The sequence below is a fragment of the Euleptes europaea genome, chromosome 3 (assembly GCF_029931775.1).
Source record: "Euleptes europaea isolate rEulEur1 chromosome 3, rEulEur1.hap1, whole genome shotgun sequence".
In the NCBI taxonomy this organism is placed as follows: domain Eukaryota; kingdom Metazoa; phylum Chordata; class Lepidosauria; order Squamata; family Sphaerodactylidae; genus Euleptes; species Euleptes europaea.
Genome location: NC_079314.1, coordinates 84,182,540 through 84,207,617, shown reverse-complemented (window position 1 = coordinate 84,207,617; position 25,078 = coordinate 84,182,540). Strand labels below are relative to the sequence as shown.

Below are 25,078 nucleotides of genomic sequence, written 5' to 3'. Positions count from 1 at the left end.
GATTGCCTCTCTTTTAACCCGGCTTATTTTGCTCAGTGGGGGAAAAGACGGATCTGCAGTGAATAACCAAAATTTGACTCTGACGCAAATCAGCTTCGAAACAGCAGCAAATCTCCATGAAGAATACCCCTTTGTGAAAGAGGAGGGGGAAAACACCTCTTTCTCCTAGGAGACAATTTGGATGAGACTGAGTTTAATTTAAAAAATGTAACAAACCAGGAACTTGCTTTATAGTTTCTTGCCATTATTCAACTCTTAACCTGACACTGCCTGCCAGATCTGGTAACAAAGGGGAAAGTTCAACAATTGTACAACCCAGCCAACTGATGAAGAGGTTGGATTGTAACAGTGACAAAAATGTAATTGTCCAAACCCCCAAATTGTCTCCCCCATTCTTCCATACACTGTTTACATCTTCCAACTCAATAGTCAGTCCAGTGTATGACTAGCAAGTTTCTACTTCCCAATAGTCTAGACCATAACATCAGTCATAAGCAGGTTGAGGGGAAGTTAGTGGTTATTAATATGCAACAATTTTATGCCACAAAGTCCAGGAGTCGTTTACATGGTGCACTTCTAACAAGACACCACTGTGTTCTGGTTACAATAGCCACAAGCAACTTCATAGATGAAAAGCAAAATGGTTGAGTAGTTAGGACACTTGACTGCATCCCTGAGCACGGTGTGTTTGACTCTCATACTGGGTGACAATGGTAGATCTATTCATCTGTAAAAGGATACTTAAATCCACTGGAGCATGAGTTCTCAGGTTTTGTTGCGAATCAGTGGGCCTGAATTGAAAAAGAAACTGCTTCAGAATCTCCACATGTGGCTGAAACTAAGGAGGAACAAAGCCTTCTACTATGTCCTTTTCCTTTGGAAAGCCTTTGTAACTACAACCCATACCTCTAGATCATGCTGTAGCTGCTGGGAACGAGGGAGATGAAAACTACTTCCTTCTCACTACTGTACAGTAGAAGTGGAAATAAATGAGAACCAGTGTGTTGTAGTTGTTTAATTGATGGAATATGGTCAGGGAAACCTGGGTTCAAATTCTCATGCAGCCAGGAAGTTCCCCAGGTGACCTTAACCACTGGCTCACCACAGTATTATTCGGTGAACCTACTTCATAGAGTTGTTGAGAAGGTAAAAATGGAGAACAGGGCACAGTGCCTTAAGCTTTTTAGAGAAAAGTCAGGATAAAAATGTGGTAGATAGAAGGAGATTTGGCTTGTAGTAGGGTCTTACATTTGAATGACTCATGCTACCACTGCACCTGTAAAGGACTTTTGTGACCATACATGAGTATCAGGGTTATTGCAGATTGTGAATGTTACACTTCCTCTCACTGCCTTGTATACTGATATAATAGAAAACTATACAAAAACTTCTTCAAAGCAAGGCTCTGCTCATACAAAAGTCAGTTTTATACTGTAGCTTTGGTTTAAACGTGTGTGTGTGATTTTATCCATATATGTCATGTCTTAAACTTGGCCTAAATTGCATCATGTTCAATTGGAAACATTTTTAGGTGCCCCATCACCCAAACACCTGAAATTATAAAGAAAGCCAAGTTTGTTGCTTTGGAGAGAAACAGAAGACAGAAAGTGATAAAAAATAAGTTTTATTAGCTGTAGCTTGAGGAGGGGAAATAGATGGTGAAAAGGTTCTAGACCACTGTGTATGATAATTCTCAAAGCATAACATGAGCAGAATAATCTGTAATAAAATGGTTGAGGAGCTGAGCAAATCCAGTGTGTTGAGGGATTATTAGTAACATTCAGACATACCCTTAGGCCTTATTCAAATATGTTCTTAGCTATGTGGGAGTCACTGTGGCATGGCTGGATTCGGTGCCATTCCAAGAATGTTTGTAAATAATCACTGTGTAGACAAGCACGATGGCCTGATTGTGTCCTACGCCCTGCCCCAGGACCATCATCCCCCCCACAATCCATGTCATTTCAAGAAATTGAAAGTCACAGCAAGCACATTCAGAACAAAAGGAAGTGTCAGTGTAGAAAAAGGAACTGGTGCTTATGCTGTAGTTTACCAGTTGAATTGTGAGTATGGGAGTAAAGAAACCTGGACCTTCTCACAATGCCATAGATTATACTGTTCCATGTTTCATGCACAGTGTTATCTTTAGTAACAAAAAAATTAAAATGTATTAAAATATAAGACTTGGATGTTGGCTTAAAAGATTAATTAAATTGTTAGAGCCTACTTTCCTTATATCTCCAATCCTAAATGTGAGGCAACAGAGAAACAATGCAAGCGTGGTAGTCAACAACATAACACACTACATCATTTTCCAATCATCGTTAGCATCTCTACACCTAGAATGATTCTATCCTGATGGCTCATCTTAGCTGATGATTTTTCACAATGTATTTCATGGCTTCCATCCCTACATGAGACTTTATTACTATCACATAGGAATAAAAAGCCATAAAACACTAAAGTGAATTTATCTTGATCAGATGCAATACTGATTTTCTTCACATGATTTCACAACCATTTCCAAACTAACTGAGAATTTCATGCTACATTACTCAACATTTTAAAACTACATTTCAGTTATTAAGAAAAACACACACCACAATGGTTACATCACAAATTAACAGCACTTTAAACTTCAGAGAGTTTGCTAACTAAACAGATTGGGGGACAGTCACAACAACACACAACCATTGAATTCACTGAATAGACAGGACACCACAGAAAAGTTGCACTATGACAGACATCTGTGAACACATAAAAAAATGGACAAAATAGCCATAAATTCACCTTGGAACATTTAAAAAAATCCTTTAATTCTTTCTCAATGCAATCTCCTGGCACAGCCATTGCAAACGTGGAGTTTGCAGTAGGGGAAAAATCAGTAATCTGCAACTTTAAGGTGTCTCGGATGAACTGGAACAGTTAATATAAAGAGTGGTACACTGGATTGGATCCGAAGATGCTCTTCTGCTACGTGAGAGCTTTCTTCCAATGGAGGAAGCTTTCCTGTTGGAGACAGACTCTCACTCTGCAGAAGGGACTTTATGGATCCAAGCCAAGGCTTCAAAAGACGTCCATCAAATCAGACTAAAAGGCAAATCCTTCCCTACAACTCAATATGCCCTGATCCTGATAACACCACCATATATCCTACCATCACATTCCTAATTTCCTATGAAGAAATTATCTTAGACTGTTCGTTCCAAAAGCAAGCTAGAACTTTACAGGTCCTAGAACAAATACAGTAATTTGCAGGAGAAATTACTGTTCTTCCTACTAATTGGCCAAGCTGAAGCACAAATCTCTCCAGTAATTGAACAGTCAACAAAATGGGTTAACTCAAGTTCAAAGTGTGTTGAAAATAATTCTACATGAACATTTAGTACATATACACTAAAGGAAATCCAAAGTGTCTTAAAAGACTAAAATAAATATTTTAAGTCTTAAGATAGCAGACATTCCCCTTAGTATTTACTGGTGCTAGGATTAATTTGAATTCAATGTTAACTATTACCTCTGAAAGCCTACTCCATGCTATTTACTGATCACTATTATCTGACTGCCTATCAAACCCTACTTCTGATCTAGCGCGATGCAGTTAACATAAGTGATAGAAGGAAACCCATAAATGAAAGCAAGTGCACAAATAAATTAAGTCATCATGATAAAACATGCAAATGTTTTAACGACTGCATATGAAACTGTCCTTTATAGTCATCAATCTTTTGAGGGGCAAATAGATATGAACTGGGTCCAGATTAATGCACTCCCAATCCCAAACCATTCAGCCTGTTTTAGGTGAGTTTTAGGTTCATTTTAAATGAGATGTATGAAGGCACACACAGCTGCTCATCTCCATTTTTCTCTCTCATTTTGCAAGGGAAACTACCAACAAATAAATCAAATTGGGACCATTTTTTTCTACTTATAAACCAATTGGTATAAACTAATCTCTACACACTACAGGATGTACAGAATGTATTCAAGTCACTAATTTTTCTTATTCTAATGAATATCAAGCAAATTATTTATGCAAAAAAGAGGGTCTCATATACTGCTAAATGCACTCAATATCCCTATATATCTCACTCTTCCTTTCACATATTCTCCAACCTAGCAAGGAAGAGCTGTATGTAGATAGAGGCTTACATGTGCTCAGCCTAAGCAGTTGCCAGTGAACATCTGGATAAGCACCTGCATCATATTGTCCATGTGGGACCACTGAACTAACTGGATGTGTCTCTAGTAGCATCACTGGGGACTACTGTATGTTGTGCGTGACTTGTTGTGTGCAGCCTAGAGCTAGGTCAGGGCCATTATGTGTTTAAACACATTTCTGTTTTCTTAAAAAAAAAACATGGTGAAATTAAGATGGCACGATCCATCCGGCCAAAGTTAAGCAAATCTGAATCACACTGCTTTCAACAGAAGACTTTGTACTGAACTTTCCCATGGTATCAATGGGACATAAAAAGTATTTAAAGCTTGGCCCAGTTGGGAACGGTGTTTATAAGTAGGGTTGCCAGGTCCCTCTTCGCAACTGGTGGGAGATTTTGGGGGTGGAGCCTTAAGAGGGCGGGGTTTGGGGAGGGGAGGGACTTCAATGCCATAGAGTTCAATTGCCAAAGCCGTCATTTTTTTCCAGGTGATCTGATCTCTATCGGCTGGAGATCAGTTGAATTAGCAGGAGATCTCCTGCTACTACCTGGCAGTTGGCAACCCTATTTATAAGTCAGCTTTCGGTTTCAGGCAGTTGTATGCAACTCTTTCCTTTCCTTCTTTCTTTCCTTCTTTTTTTCCTCCTTCCTTCCTTCCTTCCTTCGCTTGGCAATGCCACATAACTCAAATAAGTGGGAAACTGAGAGACATGAAACTTGTTTTTATTTTGGCAAGAGAAGAAGGAGAGGAGTAGACTTTTCCTATTGTACTCTGGGCTCAGCTAGCCAAAATTCAACATAACAAAACTGGTTGTGGGCCAAATTAATCCTTTCATTCTATGGATGTTCTTAAGAAATGCAGCCTTGGGCTGAAAGTTTCCTCCAGTGCCTTTGCGCTGCATGGAAGGCTTTATTTGTGGAAGCACAGAAATTGTTTGTCTCAGCTGTGCTCTCTTGTTGGCTGGCAGTCTGAAATAAAAAGTAGGAAGCAAAGAACTACAGGAGAAATTCAGCAGGGAGGGAACACGGTCTCCAAAATTAAAGAAGAAAGGTTTCATCCCTGACACTCCTCTTAACAAAAGCAAAAAAGCAGTGAAAATAGACTTGGGGTTAGAGTTCTAGAAGAATTGTTTTTATTACTGATTTGTTGAAATGTGGTAACATTAAAAAACTCAGAAATAAAGAGAAAGAGAGAGACTTAAACCTAGTTCATACTGAAAAAGAATTGATTTGTGGAAGGATCCGAACAGCTTGTGTGTATATCTGTATCCCCATAGCATATATATATTAAAAATTAAGGTTTAGCCAGAGTCTACAAGTTAAATAAATTCACATATTTAACTTGTTTTAGGAAGAATTCAAGCCCCAATGTGTTTCTAACCCTCCTTTTGAAAAATGGACAATAAAAAATTACCATAAAGAAGCGAAGACACATACAAAGACATATACACACATTCACAGGGATGCTTTCAGACACACACATTTATTAAGTCTCCCACCCTGGGAGCCTTTTGGTGGCTACTTGTGCATATTTGCATAAATTGAATTAGTTGCCATAAATAACAGCAATAAGGATGATATCTGGTCTTTCAATATAGTGACAAAGTTCTGACAGCCATTTAGCCTAGAAAATATGCTTATGCTTAAACATGTTTAAATTCATGGCTCCTAAAAGAGAAAATGATTGTATAGTTACAAAACCCCAAGTAACAGCTAAAGATATTCACCTCACGAAGCCATTTCTCAACTAGCCCCTTGGCACTTGCTGGAATTATTCACAGTAGGCATGCTACTTTTTCATTTTCTGCCGACTCCATGTGGGTAATTTTTCTCTCATTATTAAAAGTGAACCTGGCAATTCCTTCAAAGCTTCCCTTTAGGTGTGGCTGGAACCAGAGTGGATCTTTTGTCTCAGAAATGTATTGCTGAAAGCTCATTGTCACACAGAAGGGGGAGAACCTGAAAGTGATAAAGTGAACTTTATAGAGATCTATATAAACATGTTTTAGACCAACATATACAGATGACAAATGAAATGGACTGTTTACCCTGGGAAGAATAGTCTTTTCTTCGTCAAATAATCATTCAGACCTGAATGTCATCCAGAAGCGATTCTGCCTTCTTCAACTTATCCAGCATCTGGGGCCACGAGATAACCCTCATGGCTCTGGCCGCCTTTACTGACTCCTTCATTATTAGCCTCCTGGTGAGTGAGATAGAATACAGTGAATGTAATAACCATACTTCACACAACAGGCCCTCTCTCGCTTTTAAATTGAAAATCCCCTTATTACAAAACAAGGGGTGTCCTTTTTCTTCTATCCTTTAAGTAGGACTGCCACAGTCACTGCTTCTTTGTTGTTGTTGTTTTTTACAAAAACGCAGCTGCATTTAAGCTACAGATAAATAAGAATCTGCTGGGCAGTAATTCTCTTCAGCTGAATTGCATCATTTCCCAAGACTTTGTTGAAAGACATATGCCATGACAGATATGCTCACATATACATTTATGTGTGTTTGCATGTGGGGGGGGGGGAAGAGGAATTATCAAAAATATTTTTCTTTTCCAATTACAACTGCTCCGTGTTTTACTATTAAGTTATGCTATATGGATGGCTCTCTAGGGCTTATTTGGGTTCAGTAAAACTACAGTTTCCCCCATCCTAGCAAAACAGAAGTCTGGTTATGAAGGTTACATTGACTAATGACCAACAGAAGTAACATTAGATATTAGAGGTGTAGGCTCAATAACAAATACATACCCTTCTGAATATTTATATGGATGGCCGGTTTTGGGTTTTAATAGTTCTGGTTAATATGCAAATTTATTGGTGACATCATTGGTAATCTTTTCAAGACCCCTCCTCAAACTATCTGTTGTTGTTATTCTTTAAAATGAATATATGTAATTTTCAAAATATATCAGTGGTAATTGTCCCTCATTTACCTTAGTTTTACTACCAAAAAAGAAGAAAAGAACAAAAGAGATACTACACCACAGCAAACACAAATAAGTATGGAACTGTAGTGTCTTCCCTCTCTTGTCATAATACTTTTCCCATAATTATGGATAAGGCAATAATCAAATAAGCTTGCATTTACCAATTGTACTACTACCGGTGCAGTCCTAAGTAGAGTTTCACCTTCGAAGACCATTGATTTCAATGGATGTTGAGGTGGGTAAGTCTGCTTAATATGACAATGTAGAATATTGTGATTATTTTAATTTTTGTATATTATTAGGAAAGACACAGTATCTGCAAAATTAGCTGTGCCTTTCATAAATTTGCTGACTTTCTAGGTTTATCCAGCAATTCAAGCCTGCTAATTTTAATCAATTAATTGGCTTTTAAAAACATCATGGGTTTGAGGATTTTTGATTGAAGGATCCTTTTAACTAAAATGCAGATTAGTTTTGTTTGAATAGGATCTTAAATATTTGGAAAAACTGAGAGATTAACATGATCCAGGGCATCTTCCATTAAAATCAGATTGAAATCCGCAGTCATTAAAGAAATTATTAATTAATTAAACTACTGTGGATTTCACTCTAATTAATGCCCTAGAGAAATGATACTAAGTAAGCAATCTATCCTCATTTCTTGATTTGCCATGTATTTAAGAAGATTTTCATACAAACTAATTTCCAGCATTTAGTCAAAAGGTTAAATACCCATTAAACATCCTCAGAATTGTGAAGATTTAGATGCTGTGATATTTATTTTAAAAGTTAATTAATTCATTAAAATTAAGACAGACTTTGATTGGTTGGGTTGATAGCTACCAATAAGACTAGAAAGTCATTGCTTATTCATAAAACTGCTCAATTTTGAAAAGATCCAATATGTTCCCTAATGCACAAACCTAATATAAGACCAACATTTCTGTAAAACAAGGGATTTTGCCATGCAAACCCACAGAGAAAGAAGTCAGTGAAACACCAACAGAAATACACTTTTTCTAACAAAAGCTGTTTTATCTAAAGCAATATAACAGGAAAAAAAGATCATAGATTTAGATACCACTACAGGTTTTGTATTATCTCTTGTGGGAGAGTTTACCCACATCTCTTGTGGGAGAGTTTATTTAATTCCCCCCTCCTACTCTTTCTTCAGAGAGCTCAGGTGGCAGATGTGTGGTTTTGCCTCATTTTATTCTCATGAGAGCCTTGTGAAGTAGGTTAGGGTGAAAGATAACGGCTGACCCAAGAATATCCAGTGAGCTTCATAATAGAGTGGAGATGGTAACCCAGTGTCTGACATGCTAACTACTACCACTGTCAATGGATTCAGTCAATGCTTACCTGAACAATATGTATTATTTAAATGTAATCCTTACTATATAAAATGTGTTGAACACAAATACCCAGGCATGGTCCTGAAATCTTTCCTGCATCAACATTACACCACTACTCTGGATTATTGCTTACAGCATTGTAAGTTATTTATTATGCCTGGTAGGAAGATTCATAGATGCAGTAAGGTTCCCAAACTCCAGGTGGCATCTGGAGATCTCCCACTATTACAGTTGATCTCCAAATGGCTAACATGAGTACCCCTGAAGAAAATGGCTGTTTTGGAGGGTGGACCTTATGGCATTATACCCTGATGAGGTCCCGTTCCTCCTCAAACCCCGTCCCCCCGGCTCTACCCAAAATCTCCTGGTATTTCCCAACTCAGAGCTAGCAACTAGGGGTGTGCATCGAATAAAGCCAAATAGGGGGGGGGGAACCCTGAAAAATACTTTTTGTTTTTGGGGGGGATTTTTATACCCCCCCAAAAATGATGGCAATAAAAGGGAGCCAAAAAAGCTGATCCCAAATAATGCTGAGTTTGGAAGTGGCAGCGAAGCAAAAGTGAAGGCTGGGCTCGCACTGACACCCCCCCTTCCTTCAGGGCTGTGCCATGTATTTTTTGGTTTCGGGTGTATTAACTTAAAAATTTTTTGATTATGTGGGAAAAGCCGAAATAAGTATTCAGCTTTTTTCAGATTTTTTGAAAATTTCCAGGTCATTCAGCTTGAACTCGAAAAATACCATAAAAATTGGTGCACACCCTGAGATATAGTGGAGAGCACTGACATTAGTTTGAGATTCTAAAGCCTACTACCATAAAGAGGCTTTTTCACTGGCAAACAGTGGGGCTCTTTGAGTTGGTTGTGTCTATATCAGGGAGCGAATCTCATGAATCTGTGCCAAGAGATGACTAATTTGCTCTATCTAAAGAGCCCCCAAACCTTTTGAAGTCATCTATCTAGCAGACCTCTTAAATACTTGGCCTTGCGTATTTGCCAGCAGTGCTACTATATCTGCTCAAAAAAAATTTGTAACATAGTATGGGGGCAAGAGTAGAGTTTTTTTGTAATTCTATGGCCCTTATTTATTGGTATAGGAAGGTGCAGGAAGGAGCCCAATGTGGATTTCCCATAGCTATTGTCTGTGCACTGAAGCACACTGGAGTAAAAGGTCTTAGTGAAGGAAGGAGACTGCTTATACCTCTCAGCTAACTGCTAAAATGTACTTGGGCTCAAGTTCATTGGAAGCTCCAGCCTCTGTCATCACAGCTCTCTTCTCTAATCTCAGATTTGTGGGGTGGTGATGGAGATTGCTAACTGGTGAGTGGAAAACACTTTGTACATGCCTTATTTTATGTTATCATAGCTGAACCTCATATTGAAAATGGGTCCCAAGAAGATTCCTAGTCTTTCAAAAAAGCAGCAATTTCTGCTGCTAGATGTGATTTCTCATCCAAGTATGTGTACTGAATATCATCACGTACTTCATGTTTATCCTCTCTGTAGCTGAGTGTTTACTGCATTTGAGGCAAGACCTGGTTTCCTAAGGAGCAGAGACAACAGCACAAAAATGTGCTGTCACGGTTCACTACAGAATATAATTGGACTGTTCATTTCCTCTGAACCAATGCTCATTTTCTTTAACAGGGTAGCACACTTTGGACGATAAAGGAATTATCATGAAGGAAGACAGCATGAGAAAACATGGGCCATTTACCTTTTGAACACTGTTACTTGATTATTTCCCCCCATTATATGAGAGATAAGGATCATTAGGAAAGATAATAATTTTGGAAATGATCAGAGTTTTTTGTAATTCTATGGCCCTTATTTATTGGTATAGGAAGGTGCAGGAAGGAGCCCATATAGCTGGATCACTGAAAATTGCACCAGGAAACGACGTCTCTTGTGATGCTAACAGTGTCTCTGTAGTTTCTGTGTAACACTATGGCCTGCAGTCTGACCCCTGTCTTCAGCTGGGTTCTCAACACCCCTACACTGGTGCAAGAAATTTTAGGATTTCCCAATGTGGCAATCAGCAATACTCTGGGCATACAAGAAAGGGTCACAAGAGCCAAGCACTGGCTCAGCTCTTCCTGCCTTCTCTCTCACAATCTGCCTAAATTCATAGTGATTCATAGAATCAGTATTGCTGTCAAATGGCCATTTAGCCTCTGCTTAAAAACCGCCAAAGGAGAGCCCACCATCTCCCAAGGAAGCCTGTTCCACTGAGGAGACACTCTAACTGAAATATTCTTCTGTGGACGTTTCCATTCATGAAAGAGTTGAGTTAGTCTAATGGTCCAAATCCTGGTGCAGTCACATGCAACAATTAAAGGTCTGAATGAAGAGAACTGCCATCATATGGGATAGATACCAAGTTAAGTTTTATAACACTGAAAACACTGAACATTTCAGAAGTACGTTCTTGAAAATATGTTGTATACATCTACAATATACAGAGGAATGATCCTATATCTACTGCTGGCACTGGAAAATTTAGTCAGGATCCTACCCACAGTGTCTTCCATCTGAAGTCACATAGTCTCCATGTAGCTAGATTCAGATATACAGTAGCTGAAGGGTGTAGTTTCACATATGAATTGGAGGCCCTGGGTTTAGATGCACATCCCTCTTTGCACCAAAAGATGCATTCAGCCAGTTAAATATGGTGACCAGCAGGATGGGGATGTGTATTTAGATTGGAATTGGCAATACATATTCAAGGCAGTTTGCACAACTGGATTTTTGGGTTGAAATGCAAGAGTATTTACGAGATGAAGAGCAGACTCCAGTAGCCTGAAAACCTTTAGGAACCTTTGGTACACGTATTAAGCAAATGTGCTCTGCATGTCTGTTTTCTTTTCCATTTCTCCAAGAGCAAAGGAGAAGAGGCTAGAACAGCTGTCCATTTCTGTGTCTCACTGGGGTAATGGACTTACTTGCTGAGCCATTGTGTCTGTCACATTCCAACTCCCACAATAATAACTAAAGTGAAATCAATTTAACATGAAGCAATTTAGACTCCTTTTCCCTTCCACTTCTTAATATTTCGCAAAGTGCAATGGCATAGCTAAGTTCAAAAAAGTTTTATAGAATGAAAGCTACTGAAGCATAAATCACACAGGATGGTGAAAACGGAGATGTGGGATGGAGATGAAATCTAAAAACTAATTAAATTCCACAAGCACCTCTCAAAAGGCAACATACCAGCTTAGCCTCCCATGCTAATAGCACAATTGCAGAGAGCGCAATAAATGGAAGGCCTTTCATGGTTGTAGTTTTCACAGTGTGATCCGCCAGCAAAACCTGAGAGGGGAGGAAGAAAAAAAAAGATTAGATGCATGGATTACAGCCCTGAATTGATGCCAAGGCCAAGATAAAAAGAACAGATAAGTTAAGGCTTCTGAGGAGCTGAATTCGAAGCCAACTAGTAAAATGGATTGAACCTTATTACTTCTAGTCGCTGAGAAATTCCCTAGATACTTGGATGTAATTTGAAAAGGTTGGGGGAGGGGGACGCCTCCACAGTATTATGGCTTTGTGGTTTAAGGGCGTACATTTTGCGAGGTGCCAACTCTAATCATTTTTATTGATTTGCTATCAAGCGATAGACAGACAAAGGAGAGGCATGGCTGATTTTGCACAAATATATGAACTTTAAAAATTTACCCATACCATACATTGCACTATGTGTGTGTGTGTGTGTGTGTGTGTGTGTGTGTGTGTGTGTGTGTGTGTGTGTGAAGTGCTATCAAGTCATAGCCAACTTATGGCAACCTCATAGGGTTTGGTTTTCAAGGCAAGAGATGTTCAGAGGTGGCTTGCCATTGCCTTCCTCTGCATAACACCCTTGGTATTCCTTGGTTAGTATTCTCATCCAAGTATTAATCAGGGCTGACTCTGCTTAGCATAGGGTTGCTAGGTCCCTCTTTGTCACCAGTGGGAGGTTTTTGGGGCAAAGCCTGAGGAGGGTGGGGTTTGAAGAGGGGAGGGACTTCAATGGAATAGCGTCCAATTGTCAAAGCGGCCATTTTCTCCAGGTGAACCGATCTATCGGCTGGAGATCAGTTGTAACAGCAGGAGATCTCCAGCTAATACCTGGAGGTTGGCAACCCTAGCTTAGCAGCTGAGATCTGGCCATCCAGGTCAGAGTATATATATTTTAAAAATAACATTAAAATATTAAAATGGTTGTTTCAATATTTAGCACCTTCTGTTGTTAATGTAGTTATTTTTGCTATGTTTTAAAAAGAGCCTGTTGTATTTGCTTGATGTTCTCACTCAACATCCCCAAATGGCCTGTAATCAATATGGCACTGCCATACATACAGCTAGTCAGCCAGCCCTTTTCCTCCTGCTGCAATTTAAATCAAATAAGATTTACAACACATAAGTCATATTATCCTTGATGAAGATTAATTAACATTAGATTTTCATTCCTGAACAAGTCATTTGTCTTGCAGCTGTAACACAAAATCAGTATTCCCTGTTCAAGTGCTCCGAGACATTTTTAATGGACTTAAAAGTATGGTTCTGTGCCTTCATCTGCCACATTATGCTTATGGAACCTACTTTAAAGCTCTCTAAAATAGTTTCCACTTGAATAGGAAAGAAATTTCCATATCTTTTCACATTTCCTCCTCTTAAGGCCAACACATTTAGAGCAACAAGGGATTGCAACTGAAGGCTGTGTACACCTTCAAAACTGCAACATGATAAGGTTTTAGAAAACAGAAAGGTTGAGGAGGATACGGTATAGAAAAGGACTGGAAATTGTTCCACTAATGGAGGCAGATATTCTCAAATGAACTGGAGCTGTTTCTCAACTGGGGCATGTGGGGAGGGGCAGAAGGAGAGAAGAGAAACAATGGCCATTTATGCAGGGGCATTTAGTTTGCAGGCCCAGCTGGCCAGCTTCAAGGCTTAATTGCATTATTCATAATTTTACCGACCTTCAGACGTGACTTCGCTCTGGCCTCGTTCTTCCCCCACAGTACTAGGATCGTTTTAGAATGAATTTCAGTACTGCTTCGAGGCAAGAGCAACGCAAATTCCCACTATTTCCATGCATATCTCTTAACTTTGGGTTTCTCTCCCCACACCCATTTTGGCTTCTCCCTCCCATATGTCTGTCCCTCCCATCCAACCCCTTCTCTCAAAGCACAGCACAAAAGAAGGAGTTAAATCTTCATGAAATGTGCAGGAAGGCACTGAAGAGAGGCTGCAAAAGTTGGAAGGCATGCAGCTCCCGGCAGGGAGCTGTAGAAGAAAGTTAGGGAGGAATACCCAGCAAAAGCACACACAGCCCCTTTAAGAGCTGACCCGCCCCTCCAAGTAAAGTGCAACAAGGCTGCATTTTCAGGGGGAGGGACTCAGAAGTTCTGTGATTCACTGGGGATGCCTACTTAATCACAAGGTACTCCTGGAATTTGGGGGTGGGGAGCTCTCATGCATATGATGTTTGAGAATTCGGAGCAGAAAACTGTGCAGCAAACCAAACACAAATTTCCCCTGCATAAATGACCAATGTTTAAAGACAACACTTTTGGGGGGCATTTAAAAAGCTGAAACAAAACATTTGATATATTAATGGCAAAAATGACACACCCATCTGAACCATCAAAGTGAGGTGCTTTTTCTGTTAGCCCTGAAACTGGCATTCCTCATTGTTTTAAAGTTATCTCCCATGCTGCTGTTGACAAAGTGCCATGAGAAAATATAGCCACGTGCCAGGATTGCTTTCCTGGCTAGTTAACAACAAACAGAACGATAGGAATTTGATTTATCCAATTTATTTGGCTGTATTACATGGTTATGGTTACAGCTAGACAAAGCTGCAGGCTTAAAGCCTGACTAGGGTTGCCAGACGAGGGTTTTACCATAGAGTTTTGGAGAATTTGCTAGAATGTCCTGGTGATGCATCACATGACTTCTGGTTACCTGACCAGAAATGGCATCACTTTTTCATCCAAATTTCTCCTGCTGGTGCATTGGGCAGGGAGAGGAACTGGGGGCCTGACTGAGCCAGCATGATTAGTCATAAAGACTACACCACACTGCCACCATTTTTTCAAACCAGAACCTTCCTTATTCTAGTTTTTTTATGTATGCATGCCACAAATTTAAAAGCCTTTAAAAACAATCTTGGGAGGAACAAATCAGTGATCCAGGTATGACGATGCACTTATTAGCCTCATCTTGGCCATGGACCTACTCTGGGTAATGGGATTGCCTCCTTAATCATGTCAGTCTTTATCAGTAAATGGGAATGGAAATTATTTCACACAGAAAAAATGCATTCTATTCATTGTTGCAGTTTTGGGAGCCTTAATTGGGAGGAAAAATGGGATACAAATTTTAAAATCAGTATCAATAAATATTGTTCATTAGATAGTAACAAGAATATGGAACAATAGCACAGAATGCATTGAATATTTTGGACTTGGCCATAATTTTGATATGTGATATTTACAAGGTTTGGAATTATTAAATAGTAGAAAAATGTGACACAGTGGAGGGAAGGCTCATATACTGCACTTCGTATTGGAGGCTAAACATCTGGTGATGAAAGCCAAAAACTAGATTTCAGTAACACTCTTCCAAAATGTAAAGCTTGGAGTTTTGTAATGGGAACCAATAGTAGTCATTCAATTTTAAAAGTTGACAATAATGTGTACAGTTAGAGACACTATTGGAATATGATCCTGCTTCTCTGTGCATAAGGGCATTCCCCAGGCTGTGTGTAAGTCACCTAGATTCTTTATTACTGAATTAAAGTTGTTTAATACTTTTACCTTTTACCATTTCTTTCAGTGGGAAATATATTTTTGATTGTAACCTTTTTGTCCCAACCAGAGATTCTATTCTTCACCAAGGAATCCTTCTTGCCACATTCCTAGCAGATAAGTATCCCTATTTTATAAGCCATTAAATTTTTCATTTGCATTGCCAGCATAAAAAGGCATGATCACACTGGTATATGATTTGTTTCCTTTCCTAGTATCCTAAAACACATGCATATTTTTAAACAAATCAGAGCCATTTGGGGTTTGGCTCTGCCTCTTCTAAAAGATTTTTTTGGAATGGTACTCACAACCGCCTCTCAAAATTCCAAATGTGCCCACAGGCTCAAAAAGGTTGTAGACTCCTGAAATATACAATTTCTATGAAGCTGTTAAAAGCAGAGGACCCTTGATGGATCTACAAACTCCTTATTTATTCTTATTAAAAACATTCACAGCTCAGATTTCTATCCAAGAATGGATCATCAAAGTAGCTTACAGCCATAGGAAATGTAGAATTAGTGAATATTGAATTTTAAAAGTTCAGCAGAATACTCCAGTCACAATAAACAGTTAACAGCATATTAAAATACTTTATCATAACTATATGCAAAGTCATAGCTTCATTGCATAATCAAATAACAGCTTCACATCTTATAACCCCTAAGGTGCTCTCAAGGAAGGGGATAAAATGGGGGTAAGGAAAAGGAAAGATGAACTTGCATGAGAGGTCATTCCATGTGAAGCTGCTACTGAGAAAGCACTATCTCTTGGGGGGCACCTGCTGTTCTTCAGGCAAGGGAATACACGAAGAAGGATCTCTTAAGATTACTTATATAGGAGAACATCACCCTTGAGATACTGTGATCCCAGACCATTTACAGTTTTAAAGGTAACAATAAAATATTTTGAGCACAGAAACTAACTGGCAATTAGTGAAAATGATACTAAATAAGACCAATATGGTCCCAGCAGCCTGCTTCCACTGGCAATCTGGTTGCTGCAGGATGGACCAGTAGCAGTTTTTGAATACTCTTGTAAAGCTGCCTCAGCTTCTTGACTCAGTGCATCTCAGTGGATATCAACAGCCCAACAAGCTCCTTTGCCTACATTCCTGTCACTTCAGTAACTCATACAATATCTTGTCTATAGGCCCTGTGTGAAGTTGTTTCAGTCCAGCTTTTTCTCTGACTCTTTTGTCATGTACATGCTTCCTGCTTTCAAGGTTTTTCTCTTTCTTGCTTCCTGGTTAGAGTATACAGTTTGTCTTGGCCCTTAGCAAAGTTTTCCACAAATGTTCCTTTCCATCATTTTATCAGGTTTCTGTCTTCACCACTTACCCTTTTTGCAAATTCTTTCTACTCTCCCTTATCTGTCTTCCTTACCAGCCCTATGGGTTCTTTGGTCTTAGCTGCCTTTTCTTCTGGAATTTTTTTCCTTCACGGCGTTCCAGACTACGGCTGTTACCGCACTAGGTATTCCCAGCAATGTATTAAGAGTTTGAAAATGTTATAAAAAATACTGTTCGCACTTTCTATGTATTCCCACTGATGTATTAAGAGTTTGAAAACGTTATAAAAAATACTGTTCGCACTTTGTTTGGCCCCTTTAGCTGTGAAGATGTCTTCCAACCATTTATAAGCCGTGGTAGCTAAAAACCCTTTTAAAGCGATGTTTTTTACAACATTTTCAAACTCTTAATACATCGCTGGGAATACAAAGTGCAGTAACCCCCACAGCCTCATTCTGTGTACAAATGAAGATAACTTTACTGTGTTTTTGGCAGATTTAACCACTCCTCTGTTTTTGTTTGAAGTTCTTAGTTTTTTTCCTGCAAACGTGGGCAGGGGGGGGGGCTCTCAAGCTTGTTGAATTTTTTTCTGTGCGAATGGGCCCAATCGGTAGATTTATGTATCTGCAGATAGCCCCCGCACCTCACTGTTAGATATATAGATGATATGATGATAATATATATACACTGTGTGTATATATATATATATATGTATATATATATATATATATATACACACAGTGTGTATATATATATATATACACAGTGTGTATATATATATACAGTGTGTGTGTGTGTATATATATATATATATATATATATATATATATATATATATATACACACAGTGTGTATATATATATATATACACAGTGTGTATATATATATACAGTGTGTGTGTGTATATATATATATATTAACAGTGTGTATATATATTTATATATACAGTGTATATATATGTGTGTGTGTATACACACACACACACACACACACACACACACTGTTAATAATATTTTGAAAAATTATGGTTCACTATCTAACTCTAATGATTATATAGTACGACCAACTTACTCAGTAAAAATGAAACACATTTAAAGGCAGCCAAAAACATCTACAAAAGCCTCAAGAACCTGCTTAAAATGATTCATTGATAAAAGGTACCACTACAAACTAGAGCTCCCCTGATGTGATAAATACCGGCTTCCACACATTCAAATGAAAGATTCACTATGTGAAACTGATGTACCAAAATAACTTCATGGTGGCTACAACATATTTAAAATGTAAGGGGTCAAATCAGTCTTGTATCTGTAGAGGAATGTTAGGAATGGATGCTGCTATTTCTGCAACATCAAAAGGGGATTCCTAGATCTATGCACTGTTGACCCTTGCAAGGCCCAGAAACAGCTTAAGGGATCACTGAGTAGGAGTTAAACAAAGTAGAGGATCAGAGAACAATTCCCTTTACCAGCTGGCAAGTTTGCTGATAACACGTCTGTTTCAATGCATTTCCAGGATGGCACAGCTCTTGGTCTCTCTCTGCTGATGCAACCAAAGCAAGGACCAATATTTTATCATGCTGTGTTCAGCTTTGGCTGCCCAGAATCTCTTCCCTCTATCTCTGCAGTTTCCTGTCTTTATGAGTACTGAATTATTTAACACATATATTACAGTAGTGCCAAGAGACTGTGAGCAGGCTCACAGGAGCTGTTGTACTTTGCATTGTACAATGATAGGCATCCTTCTTGCCCTAAGGATCTTAAATACAAGTTTAAAAATAAGCTGCTAGATCATTATTATTTGTTATTCCATTATTTCAGCACCTATAACACACTGACACTTTCTTCGAGCTGGCATGCAGTGGTTACAGTTCTGCAAATGTGGCCCTCATTCATAGGGTTGCCATCCTCCAGGTACTAGCTGGAGATCTCCTGCTGTTACAACTCATCTCCACCCAATCGAGATCAGTTCACCTGGAGAAAATGGCTGCTTTGGCAATTGGACTCTACGGCATTGAAGTCCCTCCCCAAACCCCTCCCTCCTCAGGCTCTGCCCCAAAAACCTCCCGCTGGTGGCATAGAGGGACCTGGCAATCCTACTCATTCAGTCCTTCATATCTATCCAGCTTCCTTCTTGCTATTGTTTTATGAGTCCTCTCTTTCTCTAGAAAGAACCAATTCCCCAAAGCCCTCACACATTTGAACAAGCCCTGGTCTGCACAAGAAGGTTGTCAGACTATTCTTAATTCCAGACTGCAAGAAGGGAAATCTCATGATTAAATGCTTTCCCCCATTTTTTAAAAATAAATCAACTTACATAAAATAGTAGCTATCAGGGTGATGGGAAATAAAGCATAGCTACTTCACTGCTAAGATTTTTTCCCCATGCAATAGCACTCAAAATACAATTTCCCACCTGCAATCTGAAATGGTATCAACCAGAAACAATTTTACCATGTGAGATAATCTATTTGTTAAGCCTAATAGTCAAAGTGTAAGAAACAAACAAGAAGCTGAAAAATGACTTGTTCATTATGCAGAACATAGTATACCATTGTGAGGAACCCACCCCCTCCTCCAGCCAACCCCTTGGATGGGAAGATTCCCCATTTATTTTGGACTTAATTGTTTTAATAGGCACTCCCTTTTACAGCCAAAGTGCCAGGGAATCTGAAACTTGGGGAGTCCCGATAAGGTACCTGGGTTAAACCATGACATTGGAAATTCCCAGGAATTAAGAGGAAGGGGGTTACTGCAAGGAAAGCAGAAAAAGTGCAATCTCTCCCAGCAAAGTGGCATATCTTTCTCAATAACAAAAGTCTTTTCAACAGTGGAGACATCACCCAATATCTTGACATACCCCAGAGGTTTTTGCCCAGCCCAAGGACAGTGCTATGTCATTAACCAACTGCCAGTTCCTTTTTCACTCAATCATGAGGGGCACTCAAGTAATTAATTTGCCCTCCATCCTGTTTCAGGAGAGATGTGGCCTCATCTAGACTTTTACAGTGAGGGGAAAAAGTATTTGATCCCCTGCTAATTTGCCCGTTTGCCCTCTGACGAAGAAATGACCAGTCCACAATTTTAATGGTAGGTTTATTGTAGCTGTGAGAGACAGAATAACAACAGGAAAAACCCCAGAAGACAAAAGTCAGAGATTGATGTGCATTATAATGAGTGAAATAAGTATTTGATCCCCTATCAACCAGCCAGGTTAGGGTTAGGGTTCTGCTGTCGAAAGAAGCAATCAATCCATCAGATTCCAAACTAGCCACCATGACCAAGACCAAAGAGCTGTCCAAGGATGTCAGGGACAAGATTGTAGACCTGCACAAGGCTGGACTGGGCTACAAGACTATTGCCAAGCAGCTTGGTGAGAAGGTGACAACCCTAACCCTAACCCTAACTGTCAACCTCCCTCAGTCTGGGGCTCCATGCAAGATCTCATCTCGTGGAGTTGCAATGATCATGAGAACGGTGATGAAGCAGCCCAGAACTACATGGGGGAAACTTGTCAATGACCTCAGGGCAGCTGGGACCATAGTCACCATGAAAACAGTTGGTAACACACTACGCCATGAAGGACTGAGATCTTGCAGAGCCTGCAAGGTCCCCTTGCTCAAGACAGCACAGGTACAGGCCCGTCTGCTGTTTGCCATTGCACATCTGAATGACCCAGAGGAGAACTGGGTGAAAGTGTTGTGGTCAGATGAGACCAAAATCGAGCTCTTTGGCATCAACTCAACTCGCCGTGTTTGGAGGAGGAGGAAGGCTGCCTACGACCCCAAGAACACCATCCCCACCGTCAAACATGGAGGGGGACATATTATGCTTTGGGGGTGTTTTTATGCTAAGGAGACAGGACACCTTCACCGCATCGAAGGGACTATGGACGGGACCATGTATCGTCAAATCTTGGGTGAGCACCTCCTTCCCTCAGCCAGGGCATTGAAAATGGGTCGAGGATGGGTATTCCAGCATGACAATGACCCAAAACACACGGCCAAGGCAACAAAGGAGTGGCTCAAACAGAAGCACATTAAGGTCCTGGAGTGGCCTAGCCAGTCTCCAGACCTTAATCACATCGAAAATCTGTGGAGGGAGCTGAAGGTTCGAGTAGCTACACATCAGCCTCGAAATCTTACTGACTTGGAGAGGATCTGCAAAGAGGAGTGGGACAAAATACCTCCTGAGATGTGTGCAAACCTGGTGGCCACCTACAAGAAACATCTGACCTCTGTAATTGCCAACAAGGGTTTTGCCACCAAGTACTAAGTCATCTTTTGCAAAGGGATCAAATACTTATTTCACTCATTATAATGCACATCAATCTCTGACTTTTGTCTTCTGGGTTTCTGGGGGCTTTCCTGTTGTTATTCTGTCTCTCACAGCTACAATAGACCTACCGTTAAAATTATGGACTGGTCATTTCTTCGTCAGAGGGCAAACGGACAAATTCAGCAGGGGATCAAATACTTTTCCCCCTCACTGTATGTCTATGCAGATCTAGCTCACTCCTACCTAACTGAAGTATGTTAATCAGAATACCTCACCCAGATTTTTGTGTCCATTCAGATCTACATCACTTCAACTTCATTAAAGTATGTTAATCCTGTTGCCTCAACCAGGCATGTTGTACCTATGCAGATTTGGCTCACAATAGCCTAATCAAGGTATTTTTTCATTATTTTCCCCCACTGAAGTTTGACAGCAGTTAACTTTAAATCAGCCAATGAGATTTATACTTTTTATTTTGACCCAATCCAAAGTCAGAATGGTCAAACTCCCACCAACCTGCAGTCCTTCTGTCTGTAAAAAAAAAAAAAAAAAAAAACCACACAAAACAGACCCAGTAAATTGTTCCTCAGATCCCTGGTCCAGACCTCTGCTGGTCAGAACCCTGGTTTCTTTTTGAAAACCCCTGCTGTACTCTACAGGCTCCCCCACCCTCCTTTGATGGCTCCTTCCTCTGCCCCTTTGTTGGTGTGTGTGTGTGTGTGTACATGTGAGATTCCTGAGGGAATCAGTTCTTAGGTGCTTAGTGTAGGTTCTTTAAATTTTTATTTCCTTTTATTTTGTATACAATAAAGTTATTTGTTTGTGCTTACAACTGCATTATCCCTTCCTAATTTTTTTTGGGGGGGACCCCTACTGAGATCCTCCCTAGTATACACAGATTACAAAGTCTTGCATTATTCCTTTCTGGAACCCTTTTGAAATTAATTTTCTCTTTTCTGGGTTCAATCTGGGAAACACCATTAGTAGTGGGTCTTCAGCTTTATGGCACTAGAAGAGCCAATAGTGGAAAATAATTGATAAAGAACACTGTATTTCCCATCTTTTACAGTCAATTTAAGTGTACAGACAGGAATATGGTGTCGATCTCACTCTCCTGTTCAGAATGCAGGGTGAGGAATAAGGGCATATTGGAATGTTTCCCTAAATGAAAGACTTGCACACAAATGGGAAGCTCCTTAGCATAAGGGATGGTATCCATTCATATAACCCTCTCCCATCTATAGTTTGTATTGTACCTTGAACTTTTTTCTGCACAGATTGACATTTAAGCATCTTATGAATATGACATAAATTATTCCAGTCATCATTCCCTTCTATCCTATCAGTTTTAGTTAGCTTCTCTCTATTTTCTTTGTTTAGGACATTTACACTCCACTTTTCCTACATTCAAAGAGGTGAAAAAACAGTGACCAATAAACAACAAATTCCAAGAGAACTATAATATCCACACATACAATTATTTGAAGTATGGAACAATTATACCTCAATAGGATTATGCAAAAAAAAAATTTTTTCCCCAGTAAATTTCAGGTTTGGGTTTTTTCAGCCCGATTTTTTTCAGTAAACCCAAAATAAGACGAAAACCCATACCGGTAAATATAGGTATTGAGCTTATTTTCAGGTTTCCTGAAAAATTTGGACCCATTATAGTCAATGGGGATTTTTTTCAAACTCCTGGAGGGCATTTTTGCAGCTTGGCTACAAGGGACTCTCCTTCGATGGTCACCAAAGTTTGGAACAGGGGGTCCATTTTATGGACTCGCAAAAGGGATTGCCCCATCCCCCAGGCATTTGTGAGCTGAGTTATCCATCAGGTTCAAAAGTTCAGCGTTGCTGAGAACTGGCAGAAAGAGGTGATTCCAGGCTGGAACCTCAAAGTCTGGGGTTTGCCTTTGTTTCTGGGTTGCTTTGCATGATGTTCATGCAAATGAGCTTCCAAACGGAGGAAAAAGGCTTAAATGCAAGAGAAATAAGGCATGGAAAACATTCCTTTTAGTAGCAAATGACATCCTGTGAGCAGTCCTTTATTGTGGTAATGAAAAATCTGATTCCAACAGATGGTCAACATGTGGGGAAACGATATCGGAGCCAGCCAAAGTCATGACCAAGGCAGCTCATGTTAAGGACATTGCTCATCGACGCAAGTGAGGGAGTCTTCTTCAGAAGGGCCATGAGCAGCTGACAGCAGCTAACATTCTCCGGACTGGATGATCCCCACCTTTTAAAGGGCAGATCAGGTCAGCTCACTGCTGTCAGTTGGTGAGATCAAGCTGGCTCCAATTACATGACCCCTACCTCAAAAGGGCCCTAACAAAACCAGAAAGCACAGAGCAGTGCCTCTGAACAAAGGCAAATAGCCGAATCAAAAAAACCGAATAACTATTCAGCTTTTTTGGGAATTGCCTATTCAGCTTCGGCATTATCCCCAGGTTTTTGCATTTGGTAAACGTTTATTTTTGGTTTGGGTTTATCAATATGCACAACCCTATACCCCACCATTTCCTTGTAGCTCAAAATTCAGAGTGAAGCTGAACACAATACAATAGATCTCCAAAACAACAAAACATTCCTGGCAACAAATGCCTGGAGCTTAAACCCCATTAAAAGCCTTAGCAAGGAAAATGGCCTTACAGTAGCTCTTACCCATTTCTAAGGACAGTGCCCTCCTCACCTCTTCAGGAAGGCCATTCCTCAAAATGAGAAGCAATATTGAAAAGGGCTAGATGCCAAGCAGGCGACCTTAAGCAAAGGAACAACCAAAAAGCAGTCAGAGGAGTATAATTGGTGAATGGGGACATATGAGGGAAGAGATGGCCCTTCAGATATGTGGGTCCTAGTCCATGAAAGTTATAGCCATCACCTAGAATTGAACATGGAAACAAGCTGGCAGCCAGTGTAACCATTTATCTTTTTAAAATAGGTGAAATTTGTTCTTGTCATCTAGCCATAATTGGGCTGCTGCATTCTGAACTAGTTGTAGTTTCTGGGTTGCTTTCAAGGGCAGGCCCATGCAGAGTAGTAGTTTAACTGTGAGGTGACAAAAGAATGGATTAGCATAGAGAGTTGGCAAACTAAACACATCTGACAGCAGTCAATTTTGGCCTGAGTGCCAAACTGCTTTTCAAACAGTAAGGCTGGGTTCATGAGTCCGTACTGTACAAATGCCAACTCCACTACATCCAAAAGAAGCAGATCCAGTTTTTCCAAAGCATCAGCCTTTCTGACAAGCATTGCCTCCCTCTTCTTCGGATTCACCTTCAGCGTATTCTGCCTTAACCAGCTTATCACAGCCCCAAAAGCACCAGTTCACAGCTGAGACTGATGCATCTGGAGGCTTAGACAAAATATCACTGATCCACTGGTCAGATCCTCTCAAAAGCTCATCCTAAATTGCATCATTACCAATAGAAAGATAAATGGACAAGGAAGGTTATACAGTGACTGTGAAATTGCAGTTGGGTGTTTTGCTTACCTTACCTGGGCTGCTGATCTATAAAATAGGTGCAACCACTATAAAAGCTCTTTTCCTGTCCCTCAACTTCCTCACTTCACAACACAAGGTAACTCAGTGAACTTTGTTGGTGCCATCTCCTTGACATGTGCCACTTTTGCAAATGGTACTGAGACATCTCTTCAGGCCAAGATTGATAATATGTGTCTGGAAACTGACAAGGAAAACTGTGAATGAGCGTGTATTTGGGTGTAGCAATACATAACAGTGTTATCTGGCTCGTGTTTGTGGAACTACTGTCCAAAGGAAACTTTATTTCCAGATAGTGAGGTCTAAGACAGTAGTGTGTGAGTGTGTGTGTATGGTGTGCCATCAAGTTGCAGCCAACTTATGGCAACCCTGTAGGGTTTTCAAGGCAAGAGACTTACAGAGGTGGTTTGCCATTGCCTTCCTCTGCATAGAGACCCTGGTATTCCTTGGTGGTCTCCCATTCAATTACTAACCAGTGCCGACCCTGCTTAGCTTCTGAGATCTGATGAGATCAGGCTTGCCTGGGCCATCCAGGTCAGGACAAGACAGTAATAGCAAATGTTTATCATCTCTTTGTAAGTGTTTCTGTAGGTCCTGAAGGACTCCATTCTTTCCCCTCCTGTGTCCAATGTGCTGGAAAACATCTAGTTTTCACTCTGATTTCTTCAGACCATACACTTGTTGAATCAATACAAAAGGTTGGACTATATGTTACCTTGGCACCACGTATTCCCAAACCTCTATTTGTCAATGTAACACAAATGAAGGGG

The 25,078-nt window shown here is 39.9% G+C and overlaps 1 long non-coding RNA gene across 2 annotated transcripts in view; it reads right to left on the bottom strand.

Moving 5' to 3' along the window:
• Nucleotides 1–5,603: 5,603 nt before the first annotated feature.
• Nucleotides 5,604–25,078, bottom strand: part of LOC130475200 (uncharacterized) — a 64,391-nt gene continuing 44,916 nt past the window's right edge. For both annotated transcript variants that reach the window (XR_008933234.1, XR_008933235.1), the window contains exons 3-5: nt 11,664–11,762; nt 6,209–6,363; nt 5,604–6,119 (exon numbers count right to left, since the gene is read on the bottom strand). This is a non-coding gene — a long non-coding RNA (uncharacterized LOC130475200). The remainder of the gene's footprint in view (nt 6,120–6,208; nt 6,364–11,663; nt 11,763–25,078) is intronic.